The sequence below is a fragment of the Uranotaenia lowii genome, chromosome 2 (assembly GCF_029784155.1).
Source record: "Uranotaenia lowii strain MFRU-FL chromosome 2, ASM2978415v1, whole genome shotgun sequence".
Taxonomy (NCBI): domain Eukaryota; kingdom Metazoa; phylum Arthropoda; class Insecta; order Diptera; family Culicidae; genus Uranotaenia; species Uranotaenia lowii.
In genome coordinates, this window is record NC_073692.1 from 374,438,369 (window position 1) to 374,455,260 (window position 16,892).

Here is a 16,892-nt window from a genome sequence, read left to right on the forward strand (position 1 = left end):
TGGAGTTTTGAATTGCAACACAATGATAACATAAAATTATATTCTGAATCTTGATCTATAAATTTGTGTTAAAGATCTGATAATTTTAATCCGCTCTAAAAAAGGAGGGTCTCAAATTAATTGTATGCAATGAATCTAACTTATGAAATATGGTTGATTTCGCTTGATATGTTGTAGATTTATGCAAAAAAAAACTGATAAGAGAGCCCTCCTATCCTTCCTTTCACCCCCTGCTGAATGGAGGTCGTGATCTTTAATAATCATACCCAATTTTTTTATCGATCCCAAAAATCCTCCTATATCAAATATAGTTTCATTGGTTGATAAGTTTTTAAGCTTTACAACGAATTTTATATGGAGCCCCTCCTTTCTTCCCCTCTCTACACTGTAAAGTATAAGTGTCTATAACAATCATAGAAATATATCTCGTAACCAAATACCATTCCAAGCCATATTTGATTCCATTTGTTGGCTTCGTTAGCATAAATTGAGAACTTATGCTAACAAAATTGTATTGGGCTCACCTCCCTCCTCCTATGTACCTACTCACAGAAAGAAGGATATTGTGTCAGATAATCATAGAATCATACCAAAATGATTTTCCATGTTAATTTTTGTCCTTTTCTCGGATTTTGTAAAAAAAAGTTAAATTAAAGCTTTCCTCTTACCTTCCTATATTTTAATTCTATCATCCTAATGCAAGAAAGGAATTGTTTCACATAGAAAAATTTCTCGTATTGATATACCATCCTATACCAAATTTGGTTTTATTTGCGTAGTTAATTCTTGAGTTATGCATAAACTTGAAAGGAAGTACCATCCCTTCTTCCGTTCTCCCCATTGAATGGAGAGGAGAGCTTAATATTCATGAAGTATTTTTCGTACTCAAATACTTTTGATGCCAAATTTATCTTTCCGCTGAAAAAAGTGGGGCTTCAATTTATAATAGAAACATTTTTCGTATCTAAATACCCTCACATGTCAAAAATGGTTCAATTGGCTAAATCAGCTCTCCAGTTATGCTGAAAATTGTGAAGGAGAACTCTTCTCCCCTTTCCATCCACCTCTTTGAAGGAGTGAGGGATACCAAATATTCATAGAAGCATTTCTCGTACCCAAATATTGTTCCATGCCAAATTTGGTTCCATTTGCTGTTGTAGTTCTTGAGTTATGCCGTAAAAATTGTATGAAACTCCTCCCTTCCTTCTTCCCTCTCCCCGGAAGGGGTCTCAAACAATCATTAGAACATGTCACGTTCCCAAATTCCCACCCATGCCAAATTTGGTTCCATTTGCTTAGTTAGTTTCTAAGTTATGTCAAAAATTATAAAAGAGGTCCCTCCCCCCTTTAAATTTCTCTACAGAAAAGAGGAAGGGGTCTCAAATAATCTTAGAAATAGTTTTTGTATCCAAATACCCTCCCATGCCAAATTTGGTTCTATTTGCTTTATTAGTTTTTGAGTTATGTAACAAAATATAGAAGAGGCCCCCTCCCCCTTTCTACTGGAAATAGGGAGGGGTCTCAAATAATCATTGAAATATTTTACGTATCCAAATACCTTCCCATGTCAAATTTGGTTCCAATATCTTGATTAGTTTTTGAGATATTTGAAAAATTATAAGGTAGCCCCCTTCCTCCCTTCCAATCAGCCCACTGAGAGGAGGGAGGGGTACCTAAAATTCATAGAAATATTCCTCTTTCCCAAATAACACCCCATGCGAAATTGGATACCCTTGGCTTGATTAGTTTTCGAGTTATGCAAAAAATTGTCTTTTGTTTGGGAGACCCCTCCCCCCCTTCATGAGAGAGGGAGGGGTCTCAAACCACAATAGTAACCTTCCCCTGCCTCCAATACCCGCACCTGCCAAGTTTCACGCAAATCGGTTCAGTAGTTTCCGAGTCTATAGGGAACAGACAGACAGACAGACAGACAGACAGACAGACAGACAGACAGACAGACAGAAATTCATTTTTATATATATAGATATACATTTGAAGATGATCATAACAATTTTTTTTAAATACCTAAACTAAACCTTTTTTTATATAAAATAATTTGAAAATTAACTAAAAACTACATTTCTTATAATTTCACTTTTGATTTTAGCAAAAATTCGTTAATGAGTATCATAACATGTAAATCTCTTGTGCCTAAGACATATCTTATAGGTACACCATTACGCTTTCCACAACGATTCAGTTCCAAGGTTAGCATCGCGCGGTTTTCTTCAAATCTTGGGCATCTCCAAACGACATGATCTATGTGTTCATAGTCTTCACCACACTCGCAAAGGTTGGAGTTTGCAATATTCAATCTGAAAAGATGTGACCTCAAAGTGGTGTGATTAGTAATAATACGTGACATGTGCTTAACAAATATAAGAGAAAGGATATTCCACCTGCATCAGTGAAAGCCTTGTACACTGAAGAATTTGGAAATAAAGTTATGGTGTGACAAGCCATATGTTGATGTGGTAATTTTGGAGACAAAAGGCACCAACACCAATTTGTTGCACTTAGTTTCAAGCTTCAATGTGATCTATTACTTAGTTTTAAAAATCCACTTGCACGTTTTTGCAATAAACGCTCGTGAAATTGAGAGTTGCAATAAGTTTGCTAGGAAACGTGGTAGAATGTTGAAATCTTGTGCAAAACGTGTGAATGGAATGCCCCAAAAAAATTTTTAGAACACCTCATCTATCTATAGTTAGGTTAAAAAACTACTTTTTAGAAACTTTAAAATAACTTTATAAACTTATGAAGTATTAATCACCGTAATTTATGTTTGTTACTTTAATTTATCGGCCTTATCGGTGAAAAGTGATGTCCTTTCATAGTAGGGACATCTAAGATTATGAAATTTTTATAGATGGATAGAACGTTAGATGAAACGAAAGATGGTGAAAATGAGCGGGTAGCTTTTGAATAACTTTCGAAACAAAACCTCTATAACTCTGCTCTGAAAAGAGATAAAGTTTTAATGTTTTCAACCATGTTTCATATTCTCACGTATTCTACAACTTTGTAGGATAAAGTAGTGAACTTTCATATAAGAGAAGCGACATCTGATCCCTTTGAAAATAAAGAATGTGGCAACATCGCCAAAATCTTGAACAAAAAAAACCTCAGCACTGTTTTCTGGCTCAATGTTCAAGCTCTAAAGTGAACGCTCCTTCAATCCAACAAAACAACATTGAACTCGATGCCCAAAGGATCACGATAAACGGTATGAATGATTTGAATTTCGTTAACAATCAGATAGTTTTCTAACTAGGAACACGATTCACCAAAGCATTGAGAAAAAATTGCACCTAATCATAAATTCATATGACCAGCTTTAGATTATCTGTTTGAACTATAACAACAATCACAATATTTTCCTTGGTTGAGTTTTCAATAAGAAAGGTAAAAGATCTGCGACAAATGCTCGGATCGATTGGAATCGATTTTGACAGTTCTTTTGTATCGATTGGAATTTTGTGTTTCAGACGTCGCTTCTCTTATATGTAGGTTCACTAGGATAAAGTAAAGTAATCTATTGAAATCAAAAAGTTAGAATTTTCAATTTAGTTTATAGTAGACTTTGACTATAATTTTATGCTTTCAAATTACGAAGCATGTTCAAAGCAAATGTTCTGAAAACACTTATGAGACAAAATAAAAGACAAGGGCACTGGAAAAAAGTTCCACTTTTTGCCCTTTCGGACCACTATGCAGCGGACAGTGTTTAAAAATTCAAGAAAGTTTGGGCTAAAGTGGTAAAATTGGAGAAAGCACCATGGTTGCCAAAATTACAGAAAAATCTGTATTATCACAGAATTTTGGGCAAAATTTCGTCACAGAATATGTGACAGAATTCACAGGTTTTCAAAATTTCTTCACAGATTTTCAAAATTATGAATTTTTATGTCACTTTCGACATTTTATTTCTAATTCTAAATAATGAAAATATGAAAACAAGGTAATGTAAATTGATTTTTTTCTATTTAAACTGTAAGAAGTTTCTAATTTGTAGATGTTTAACATGATTTCCTTATGAACTTCACTGAAATAGTGTCACAGAAAACCATCACAGAATTAACGATTTTTTTTGTCAAAAACACAGAAAACAAGGTTTGTTTTTCGACAACGGTGCAGAAGCTGCAGAGTAGTGTTAAGAGAAAAGTAGGGGAAAGTGTTCCTAAATGCGCCTAGCGGATTGAATGCTCCTACAGCCGTTTGACCGAACGGCTAACAAAACACCATATCTAATTATTGCATTTTGATCGAAATACGCTTTGAACATTAGGCATGGAATAATGTTAGTAATTTGCAAACTCAAAAAAAAATTTAAAATTCGTACAACATTTTGATACTTTTTGATGTAATCTTTTGAATTTTGAAAATTAAACGTAAAGAGGCCCAAAACAAAAACTTGGGTGGTTTTTATTTCTTATTCAGATGATTATCAAAAATACAACAAATTTAAACTTTTATAAATGTTTAAAAATGATTAGAAATGGGAATCAGAGGGTATTTTTGAGTGCCCTCTTCATGTTTGTAAAATGCCTCTATCTATCTGCCCAAAAAAAGAGCTAGAATTGAATAACTTTTTGAATTTTGTAATTTTAAATTCGAATCTAAGCCCTAATCAACATATCAAGAGTAAATTCAAGATCTCAAAACATGTTTGATAAAGTTTTTCTTAAGAATAAAATGATTCCAAAGTATGGCAACCCTAACTATTGTATTATTCCATAAAATTAAAAAAAAAACATAGATTTTAAAACAGGATTTTAATAAAATTACAACTTTGTCGTATGCAAATAGTCAATTTTAAGCATTTTCAATTAAAAAGTATTTGAAAGTATTTGCTAATTGCATTAAAAATTGAAGGAAAACAGGCTACATTTAGTGTTGTCTGAACTGGTTTTTTTGTATGAAAATAAAATTCTTCTAGTTTTGCCTTTAAATATGTACATGGGCTTTGATTTTTTTTCTGCAAAGTATGAAAAAGAAATCATTATCATAAAGCAAATTTCGAGAAACACACTTTTAAAGTCTAAGTTGTGTGAATTTCAAAATATTTTTCAAAAAGGTAAATTTTTTAGTTCATCAAAGGTGTAAAGATTAAATAAAATGTTAAAATCATTAATTGGCAGAAGATAATTTTTTTTGATACTGTTTCTTTGAATTGTTTTAAAAAACGACATGAGAAATAAAGAATTCTGCATTTCCATGAAAACTAAATAATTCATTGTATTTGGCTGAGCACATGCTTTTACGTCAAAAATAAATTTTAAAATTGTATAAGTAAGAGAAGAATAATGTGAACTGAAATCGATCCTTTGTGTTAATTAACTTCGATTAATACATCTTATGATCAAAATTGATTTATCCAAAGCGTATACACTAAACAAGACAGAATAATTTATCCTTTAAGACGATAAAACTATATTTTCCACTTTAAATTCAAGTTTCGCCAAATTCACGGTTTCGCCATATTCACGGTGAAATTTTTTTTTAGGCAAGGAAGTGATGTGTGAAACTAAAAAAATGCTTATAAGAAGAATCATATTTTTGAATCTCTCAAACCCTGGGGTCTAAAAAACTTCGTTTTGGTACAAAACTCATCCATGTTGTTTTTCCAAAATTTTTAGGTAACGTTTACATGAGTAAATTTTAACTTTTAGGTTTGTATGGGAAAATCGAATATTTTTTTGTTTCTTCTGTAGAACTCCTGCAAAATTCAGTACCTACAAAATATTCAATTAATAATTCACAGAAAACTGCTGCAAAAGTTGTCAAAACCACTTAAAAATTTACATTTAACATATAAAATATGTTGTCCAGACTACAAATATTCTAAATGGGAAAAAGTTGCGACTTATTTATGTCAGTTTTTGGATTTTTTTATAATAAAACTTTTTGTATACATTTCGTTTCATACGACGTAATGCAAGGTCATGCGAAATATGAAAGTGAAAATTTATACTTCAAGGATGGCGGATTTTTTTCTTACTGACCCATGAATTTACACCTCACTGACGATTGTTTTATTATAGTTTTGACACTCCGCTGGTCAGACGAGCCATGAAATTCTGGTTGGTTGGTTCGTAGGATGATTTGATTATTTTCCTGAGGTCCTTGTTAAGGTTTCAACTTTAAAGCCTATAATGAATTTCAGGGGTTTCACTATAACATTTGGATTTCATCGAACCTATTATCAGGATAAAATTCTATTATCCATGTTGTACTTAATCGTAAAAAGTTACTGTAATTCCAAGATTCTCGAAAACCGCACATGTCTTATGCCGGATGAAATTTATGACATGGAAAAGCACTTCACGCGCTTTATTTTTCATCTCATTGATTGAATTTGAGCTTCGTGCTACGTATATTCTTCAAGTTCTCTCCGTTGTTAAATTTTTAGTAGATGAAATGTAATAAATATTCAAAATGAAGTGGTATTTCCGCAGGACAATGTAATGATGCCCTGATACTTTTGTCCAATTGTTGAGCCTAGTTGGTGGTGGAAATAACTACTACTCACAAAAAAATGTCATTAGATAAGAGATTTTAAATTTTCTACTCCCAATTTCTGATGCAAGTATCTATAATGTAGAGCAGGCACAGAGGAATTCAGGCACTTGAAATGTTTTATCTAAATAATATTTCCAGGCTTTATCAATTCATTCTAAGAAAAACTGTTTCAAGTTCATATACCACATACCGTAAATTTGCGGTCATTTCTAGTGGCTAAAGTTAAGTATTCGACTACTGACTTATAGATAGGATAGCAAAAACTATCTAGTGTAGAACGAATCGTGGGCAGGTTTTCTTCAAACTACTAAATTGTTTCCAACCCCGTCATCGTTCCAAGCGGGGCGACTATCATGAAAGCCTGTTGATATTTAACTAGTAGCACTTGTCTGCTATCGCACGTTTTAAAAACCTAGATTGAGCCCATTGAGTAGAGTGTAGATCAAGTTTAGCGCTCCGATAGTAGGTACTTAGTACATACTTAGGCAGAAAGCCGTTGAGTAGCGGTTCTAAAATGAATTTTTCCCTTCCCTTTGAAAAAAGGAAAAAAAACAACAACTATTTAAAACAAATCGTCTCAATCTCCGGTCATTCATTTATTGTGCAATTGAGACAGAAAAGCTGCAGACGCGCAATAAATCATCAACAATTATCTCGAACTCACTGCGCGCGACAAACAATTAAGGAACCATACGCTGAGCTTAGCGATAATGACAAATTTGCCCGAAATGTTCCTCAAACAATTCCGTCAGAAAAAAATGCGTAACTCTATTGGGAGCCACCAATTGATAAAATACAACCCCATTCATGGGGTTCATTTTTTTTTTTGCTATAGGTACCTGCCTTGTTTTTGACGATGATACACCGAACAAAGTGAGGAATTTAAACCCCCCATGTCAATAATCCGGTAGATTAGTAGCAACCATTATTGTGTCTGGATGAGGGTTTGTTTTCAAAAAATACCGATAAGATGATAACATTGTTCAGAGCGGTGATTGGTAATACCGAATCTCTATCAGTTGTTGTGATTAATAACCAATAAGGTAGTGCATATTTTTGTTTTTTTTTTTTGCTTGCTGAAAGTCACCTGTTTAATAACTTCCGTTTCAATTATCAAAAGATTTAAGATGAGGTCATGGAATTTAGAATTTGTGTTAAATCATCACCGGTGGATCATGATTTAAAAAATTAATTTGAAGTTTTCAATACATATTTCAAAAAACAACATAGAGAGAATACAAATTGAGAAATCGGAATATAGGAAAAATACAGAAATCCAAATTTACAATTTCAAATTTGCATTTACAAATCTTATGTATAAACTATAACATGAACCACTTTAATGCTAAATCTTTGAATGTAATTTATGATGTGGTTCAGTCAGTTTATGCCACATTTATTGGATAGGTCGAAAACTGAGGGCTAATCATTCATGCATAGAACACGGCATAAGATAAGAATTGCCCTACAAAAACTAAAACTATAGATATGTCTCCTACTATACACGTGGAGCCACATGCCGCGTGAAGGTGTTATAAATCGTTGCGTCGCCAATGTGACACAATAGACGCAATGTTTCCGATTGATACAAGGTGTGTACACAGATTAGAACAGCATTATACGATGAGAATTATTTATGATCCAGCTTTTGGATTTCATTTGCACGATTAGATAAACTGTAAGTGTTAAAGTTTTGTTGCGTAAGAAACACTATTACCGGGAAAAGTGTATATCACTTATCATATTGTAAATCAATTCAACATAATGCCATGGAAATGAGAATTGTAATGGTGAGTGCTTCTACTTTGGGCCTCCCTTAGTCCTAAAATGCCGAAAATTGTAAATAAATCATTTTGCTAGCATAGTATAAAGATACTCCTATGCACACAATGAACTCTTATTCTTCCTGAATCTTATCATACAACTTTTTGCCATAAAAAGTCTATCTGATAAAATGTTCAACGTTCATGAAAATGTATGTCCTCATCATTGGTAAATCAAACAGCTCAATTAGTAGGGCGCTTATTGGGAAATTATAGTGAATGAGGAAAAATCACATTTTTTTACTGTCCAAGCCAAAGTTTAGAGGGAAATTACTTTCACTGTGAGAAATATGAACCTGTTGGGACAACTGGTCACCCTAGTGATAGTTTAGCACTGGGCTCATCCAGCTGACAGTTGGATGTCAACTGGAATGACGTCACAAGTGAATGACATGCAATAAGGTGGAAGAGTCATCTCGGATCCGCAGTTGAGGAGTGCACACGCGAAAAGATTTTACTCTGTTAAATATAAATATTTTAACATTGTACCTCGAGTTTTTAATACAAATATCACCTCGTCTCCGGGGATACAACAGAACCATACTACCTATATCTCCTAAAATAAATGAAAATAAATGGAAAACCCGGAAAATTTGTAATGGATCCAAATATTGGAGGCTATCGAAATTGATGTTCCATTTTTAGACCTGACTTCACCTGACTTTGTTTCAATACCAACAAATCAACAAAGGTGCAAATTTTTAATTGGGACATTAGTCAGAACCAATTTTGAACATTCCTAACTTTTTTTGTCAGCTTTACGCAAATAAACTACAAGTAAGTAAACACAAAAAATTTTCAGCTATTGTTCTGTTGATAGAGCTGGCAGGGAGTGAAAGTGTTTCAAATATTCATAACAGAAATTTAAGTCTTTTTTATCATTTAAAGCTGTATTACTTGTTAATGATAATATTATTACATTTTTAATGAATTTTTAGATTTATTTCCGAAAAATCATACATTTTATAGCAATTTTACTTCTAGGTCCAATGAAAGGCACCAGTTCAGTACCAAAATAGGAACAGTAGTTTCAAAGATGAAAATTATGATCATCCATATCTTTGTGAATTTTTCTATAACGGTGAAACCTATGTTGAAATTTCTCATTGAAACTTGCAGATAAGATCATGAACTATATATAAATTTCCTGAAAGGTATATATAAACCTCCCGTCCATTTATGAGAAAAACATGATTATTTTAAAACCACCGTTTAATGGGTCCAAAGTAGGGCAACTAACTCTTCTCTCATTTCGGCTGCCCATTATCTAGAGCTTTTTTTGATAGGCTGTGATGCTTAAATGCTACAATTTTCCAATTTTAGAACGGATTTTCTTTGCATTTTCTTAAAAAAAATTGTGCACGCTCAATAGAAAAATGATTAAGATTTTAAAATATGTGCTGCAGAAAAAACTAATCCTCCGTTAGAGCTCACAACTCTTATTTTCGAAAGTTTGAGATAATTAAACGACTCTAAGTATTTTCTTCAACAACATGAAGTAAGACCTAAGGAAAACCGAAACTTCTGCTTTTCTACTAAAAAATGGGAAATTTGTCTAAAATTTGAATGCGGTGTAAGGTTTATCAGGAGTCCTAGTTTTGTGATGATGAAGGTTCAAAGTTAAAAACTCCGTCATTTCTTAGTAAAAATCATTTATAAATGACGATAAAAAATTTGGAAAATCAGCTACCTATATTTATGAAAATAAATTTCTGTCTGTCTATCTTTCTTTATGTCTTTCTGTCTGTCGGTCTCATCCCTACAGATTCGGAAGCTACTGAACCTATTTGCGTGAAAATTGACATTAAAGATCGGGAAAGATTCCAATTATAGTTTGAGATACCTCCCACACCCCCCCCTCCCCTCTGGAAGGGGGAGGGAGTCTCACAAACAAAATAAACATGTTTGAATATCTCGAAATTATCAAGCCAACGGAACCAAGTCTGTCATGCGAGGGTACATGCAAAAAATAGTTTAAAGATGGTTTAAGCCCCTCCCTACTTCCACTGTGGAGATAGAAAAAGAAGAGAAGGGCTCCCATAATTTGTTTGGACAATTCGTGGACTAATGATGCAAATGGAATAAAATTTTACATGGTTGGTTACAAAGGGAAGGAGGGGGTGTCCTATACAGTTTTATTCATCACTTGAGAACTAATCGAACAATCGAAACCAAATTTGTCATGGGAATATATTTGAGTACCGTAATCCGGGGTAATATTGATCACTTTTTTAAATAATTTTCGATTATTTTCCCTATTAAGGGAAATATGGCATGTTTCATATTTTTAAAACTAGTACTGGACTCCTATGAACGTAAAACATGGTTGCAGAAATTTATTGGACTACTTTAAATAGGATTTAAAAATCGATTTCTTCGCTGTTCAGGAATTGATGATTAGGGGTTTCATTGATCAGTCTCCATTTTTACGGTTTTAACGAGTTTTCTTGATCATAAAGGATACGAAACACCTTCATAATTGTTTACAAATTCTTATTTATCAATTTTACCTTGCTTTTAAACGATTTCTTCTAAAAACATTTATAATCGAAAAAAAAACAATGATGCTGCATACATCTAGGGGCAAGAATTATTATAATTGTTAACTTATTCTAGCTTCAAAATACAAATGAAATTTTACCTTTACACATTCCCCAAGGCCCTCCCACTATTTCTATTTTCATTTTTTCTTCAAAGTTAATCATTTGATAGGATTTCTATCCATTTGTCCAATAAGGGCTTATTCTTGGAAAATGTTCTTGCTTTTTAAATATCAGAATTTTATCGATAATTGACTATAAAAAAAAGCATTATAACTAAACATATACAAAGAATAAAAGTTGTTCTTTCACATTCAACCACCCGTTTGTTTCTAAATACTTTTTGGTATCATCAGGAGAGCTGGTTTTTGGCAAGCCTTGGAAAATATAGATTTTTTAAGATTTTGAAATTGCACTTTTACTTACAAAAAACAATTTCAAATACAAACCAAATTTTGTCTGTTTGATACTCAATTCATAGGCTTTCAAATGTAGGAAACAGTTTTCAAAAATTCAAACTATAGACTAAGTTATTGATGATACTGTGGAAAAAAATATTGATGGTCAAAGTTACCCCGGTGATCAAAGTTACCCCGTTTTACGGTACGAGAAATGTTTTTTTCACGTTTCTGGGCCCCTCCCCCCCCCCTCTCTCAAATGGGAACAGGGGAAGGAGGAGGGAGGCTTTCATACACTATTTTGGGATCACTCGGAAACTTTTTATTCAAATTTAATAGCAGTGGGTATTTGAGTAGAATTGTTTTTTTTTTCTATTATTGTTTAAGGCTTCTTCCTTCTTTCACTGAAGCGATAGGAAGGGGGAAAGGGAGCTCCCATACATTTTTTTTTCATAACACGAATGCTAATCGAGCAGATGGGAACAAATAGGGGAGAATGTTTAGAAACTAGAAATATTTCTAAGATGGTTCCCCTCACGGGATACGAGGGAGGAGACAAGTGCCATACGTTTGTTTTGCATAATTTAAGAGCTCATCAAATAAATTAAACCAAATTTTACCCTTGTTTCCTTCCAGTGCGGAAATAATAGGGGAGGGGAGTTCCGTACAATTTTTTGTAGAACTTGAATATGAAAGAAACATTATTCGAGTACGAAAAACGTTTCTAAATTTTTTTATAAGGATTTATTCCATACAGAGAGACGTGGATAAAGGAGAAGGTTTCTATACTAATTTTATCGCATAGATTTGAAAAATTTTCAAGCATCTATTGCCATAAGAGTTTTGTTTTTAAGATTTTAGACCTCTCTTTCTTTCAGAGGAGAAAAGACCAAAAACTTACCAAGCTGAAAACTTATCAAGCTAATGGAACCATATGTGGTAATAGTTAGACGTGGTTAGACTGAGTTAATTTGGGGTCATTTTTGAATTTCTCAAACCCTGGAGTCTAAAAAGCCTCGTTATGTTTCAAAACTCTCCCATGATTTTTTGAAGAATTTATAAGTAACGTTTAAATGAGTATTTTTTTTCTTTTTGATAGGAGTTTAAAACGAGTAAATTTGGACTTTTATGTTTGTAAGGAAAATTTAAATATTTTTTTCTGAAATAATCAACATCATTTTGGTTTCTTCTGTGGAACCGAGCCTGCCAATGGTTTTTGTGCCAATTTTTATATCCTTCAAAGAAATTTTCCGCTGAACAAATTGTGCACAACTTATTGGACAAAAAAAGTTATGTGCTGTTGAATGGGGGGACCAAAACGAAGCATTTTAAATGATGCTCAATGCCTAGGGCTTGAGAAATTTAAAAATGACTCAAATCGACTCAGTCTAATGTGACATTTTAAATTGTTTGCTTACGAAAAATGTATCTATGGCAGTTCGTGCGCCCTCCCCACATTGCAAACCAGATTTAAAACAATGGTTGGGAACAATTTCATATCAAGTTTAAGAGAAAAAACAATCATTTCAGAGAATCTAATCTTGTTTGTATTGCAATTCTTATTTGATGTTACAGCTGGCATTGTAAAGATATCGAAAGTTCATTAAAAAAAATTTTTTTTTTCATATATTTTATTGATTTTAAGAAGGTGTATCAAAGCACACCGGGTCAGCTAGTCAAAATAAAAAAAATGATTCTAAATAAGTTGATTATTTGTTTAATTTATATCACGTTTCAGAATTGTTCTAGATACTTTCGTTCCAAAGCAATTTCACGCAAAACGATAGATTATAAGTAGAAGAATAGAATAACACACAGAATTCAGAAATAGTTTCAAGAAAATTAAGACTAGTACCTATGCCGAAAAACAATTACATCAAATCATTCAGTCGACCCCCCTTAAATTCTCGTTATTACTGTTATTATATACTGTTGTGCTTGATTTATATAACAAAAATATTTTTTTTGTAGAGTTTCGCTGACTGAATGTTTGAGTCAAGACCCATCTTTGGGTCACAGTTTAAAAATATAACAAAAATAAAATGTCAAAAATTCTACAGGCATAAGAGTCGAGCCCCCAGAATGGATCCAGCAACAAATTCGAAAACTTTTTTTTCTTGAAGTTTAGTAGCGTCCATAGAAGAATGAAATCTGACACTGCGGATAACATGGTTTTAACTTTGCAACACTTTTCACACATTTTTATATTTCTCTATCTATTTTCTGTTTTCTTCAAAAAGTGAAAAAAGTGATGTAGACCTAAGCGAACAATTGTAAACATCCAAAACGAGTTTGGCTCCTTAAAACCTCAAGGTATGAGCCGTTTCAAATAAAGAAATTATAAAAAAAAAAGAAAACATTTTTCACACAAGCTAAATCAACTAATTCAGCAAATTTTCAGATGAACTATGACGACAGATTCAGCATTTCCCCTTTAAAAAGCAAAATTGTCTCACGAAATAAGCTGTTACTTTTACGATATTCATTCTTTCGTCTCGAAATATGGTGCGATAATGTAATATAACTATTGCCTAGTATCTCGAAATCGATCCACGCGATCAAAACTGGTTGCGTTTTCAAAATCAGCTTAATTACCGAGCAACAGTTGATTTCATTCATTTTTGGACGAATGTTTATATGAAAAACATTAAAAAACCAGCGTTCGGTTTTTTTCGCAACATAGCTTTTTTAACAATAAAATAATCTAAATTCACGCGGATTTCAATTTCACATTGTTAAAAAAATACAATTGATTCCGGAAATTCGGTATTGCAAAGGACGATAAACGAGCAGTTTGTTGATTCCCTTGGAAAAAAATTATTAAACTTCACGACTCAATTTTGTCTACAGATCAGGAAAACCATGGGGGGAAATAAAACTGTTTGTATGTAATGCGTAAGACTTTCAACCTTCAATAGCTTCAATTAAATCTACTGCACGAGGTTTAGTTTAAACAAACAAACAAAAAACGATTCTAACTAAGAACCTGTGTGATCGATTCTAGAACGCTAATCCAAAAACCGTGTTGAGGTGCCAACATCTCAAAACCGTTCATTCTATTTGACAGACGGCCAAGGCGTATAATGTGGTCCAAGACAGGTTGCAATTGATCGGAAACCGGCCCAGAAAGGCTTAAAAATGACTAAAATGGCAATGATTAATGCACGAGGGTAGATCATAATATTTGACTTGTTGAAATACATTGTAAATTTTAGAATTCAGCATCTACTTATAAAGAAAAATTTATACATTTTATTTAGCTGTTTGGTCAACCGACTGTCGGCCCATTCAAGACGTCTTGTGACGAAACACAAATCGATTGTACCTATCTGGAAACAGTTTTATTGACAATAGTGAAAGTTAAATGTTTGCGCCCTTTTACACTTTTAGCTTCAGATAACTGATGACCAGCTACAGAGGCAGGTGATTGTCGTTGAGTCCAGCGCAATACTCAACTATTTACTGAACACTAGTGGTTCAAACTAATTTCCGCGTATCAGAAATGCTTGTCTGGAGTCTAATTGTATTCCACACAACCGATGATATCGTTGCGTCACTGATGATGACTTTCAATAATGTATTCGAATTTAAAATGAGACTATAATCATTTTGCTATATCTGAAACGCAGATAACTGTTCTGATCACTCTCATTTTACCTTTAAAGATGAAAAATGTTAAAAATCAGAACTAGTTCCTAGAACTTGAGTACTGAATGCTGCTGTTGGATGTTATTTTGTTGGAGAATTTTTCGAAATAAGAGGATTCCACTATCAGAATTCTCAGAATGCTTTTTTTCTACATTCTGAATTTTTATATCAAACTCTTCATTTTCAATTTCTGTTTCTAACGGAAAAAATCGAACAGCTCTAGCCATGACCATTTTTTTGTTTTTTTTTTCGACGTATAAATACCTAACACAGCTTTATCAAATATCGTTAATCAACAGAACTTAACAAAGAATACTAACGGTGCGTTGAGTTATCCATTTTTTGTTGACTGCCATACTATGAAATGTTTGTTTAGTCAAAAAAAAAACACCTTACATAAATTTTTCTTAAATCTTTGAGAAATTTCAAAAAACTTTTGTTCGAGTTTTCAAGTCCTTAACAAACTTTTAACCCTTCATATTTATTTCTTAAAATCATTTTAAAAGTAAAGTTAACACTAAAAATAAATTTCCTTTGTTAAAATACTTTTCCCTTTTTTCATACTGTTTACAACTTTGTTACTTTATGAAAGGAAGTTTCAATAACAAACATATTCAACATTCCACTGACGAGAACAAAAAACTCTTTTCAACAACGCAATGGCCCCATCTCAACTTGGTATGAAAAAAAAAACAAAATTTCAACTAATCATCATCACTTACTTTTTTATGTGAGTATCACCAGAGCCGTTTCGGGATGTCCTTCAAACAAACAGCTCTCAGATCACCGGAGTATGACCGATATTTCCACAGATCGTAGAGCTCGAACAGGTTTTTTATTCCTGCCAACTTCTAATGTTGATATATATTTTTTTTTGCAAACTTCCCACACACCTGCACCGTCGTTTTGGCACTTGAGAAATTTGAAGATTATTTAAATCTGCCACCTATCCTAGAAATGGCACTTTTGGGGTAACCGGACACCAGACAGCCGCAACAAACCAGCCACAACACAACACCGGCGACACTTGAGTCAACCTTTTGGGGTAACCGAACCCAGAAAACAAAATGTTAGACCGAACTAGACCGAGTCTAGATCTGAACTGAGCGCACAATTTGGACGCTGTAAGCTATCAACCCGCTACCTAGTGGGTACGCAAAATTCACCCACCGATTGGAGCCCAACCACATCTTTAACCGCCATTAATCCACCTCTCGTCGATCACATACACCTGTGTATGACAACGGCAACGACGATGACGGTTGATGATGATGGTTGATACCTACTGATGATGGGGAAGCTCTGAAGAGTTTAGTCGAGTCGCTCAAAAGAGTTAGTAACACACCTCCCGGATGCCGGACGACAAGACTACTAGCAGTTGAACTTTTGGCAACCACCCTCTGACTACTGACGCGGTTGACCAATTTGAGTCGCCGATAACAGAACAACAAAGTGATGGATTGTTATTTTTGCCTAATTCGAACGATAAGTTTGGAGAACATGACTGTGTACTCACTTACATCCGCCTTAGAGTCCGAAGTCGACTGTAATCTTCCAGACGTTACAGACAGAATTACTCTGAATAAGTACATTTGTTGCGCTCGTAATAAGTACACTCAAATTTTTACTGTTGGTTTAAAGTAGGGTATGAAGACCATTAACCTTCCTTTTCGGTTAGGATCTTTATGACCCGAACTTCTCGGTGCGGTATGTCAGGAATGCTTAAAGATAGATACATCAAACTTTTCTTACTTTTCCGAAAATGAGAAATTCTACCTCTTTTTAAATTTATTTTAATAGGGTTGGCACAAACAAATACAGCATCTCAATGAAATTTGACGTCTCCTCGATGTCTTTAACTTAACACTATGCGTAGGGGAAATAAGGGCATAAAGGCCACCTCAAGGAAAACGCTTATTTAACTAAAGCTTAGTTCTTTCAGAAATGGGACAGTTACGAAT

General features: G+C 33.5%; 1 protein-coding gene across 1 annotated transcript in view; it reads right to left on the reverse strand.

Annotated features, from left to right (window-relative positions):
* Positions 1–16,096, reverse strand: part of LOC129747950 (cationic amino acid transporter 3) — a 73,978-nt gene extending 57,882 nt beyond the window's left edge. The window contains exon 1 of the mRNA XM_055742379.1: positions 15,654–16,096. The gene's annotated coding sequence lies outside the window, so the exon portion shown is untranslated. The remainder of the gene's footprint in view (positions 1–15,653) is intronic.
* Positions 16,097–16,892: the final 796 nt, after the last annotated feature.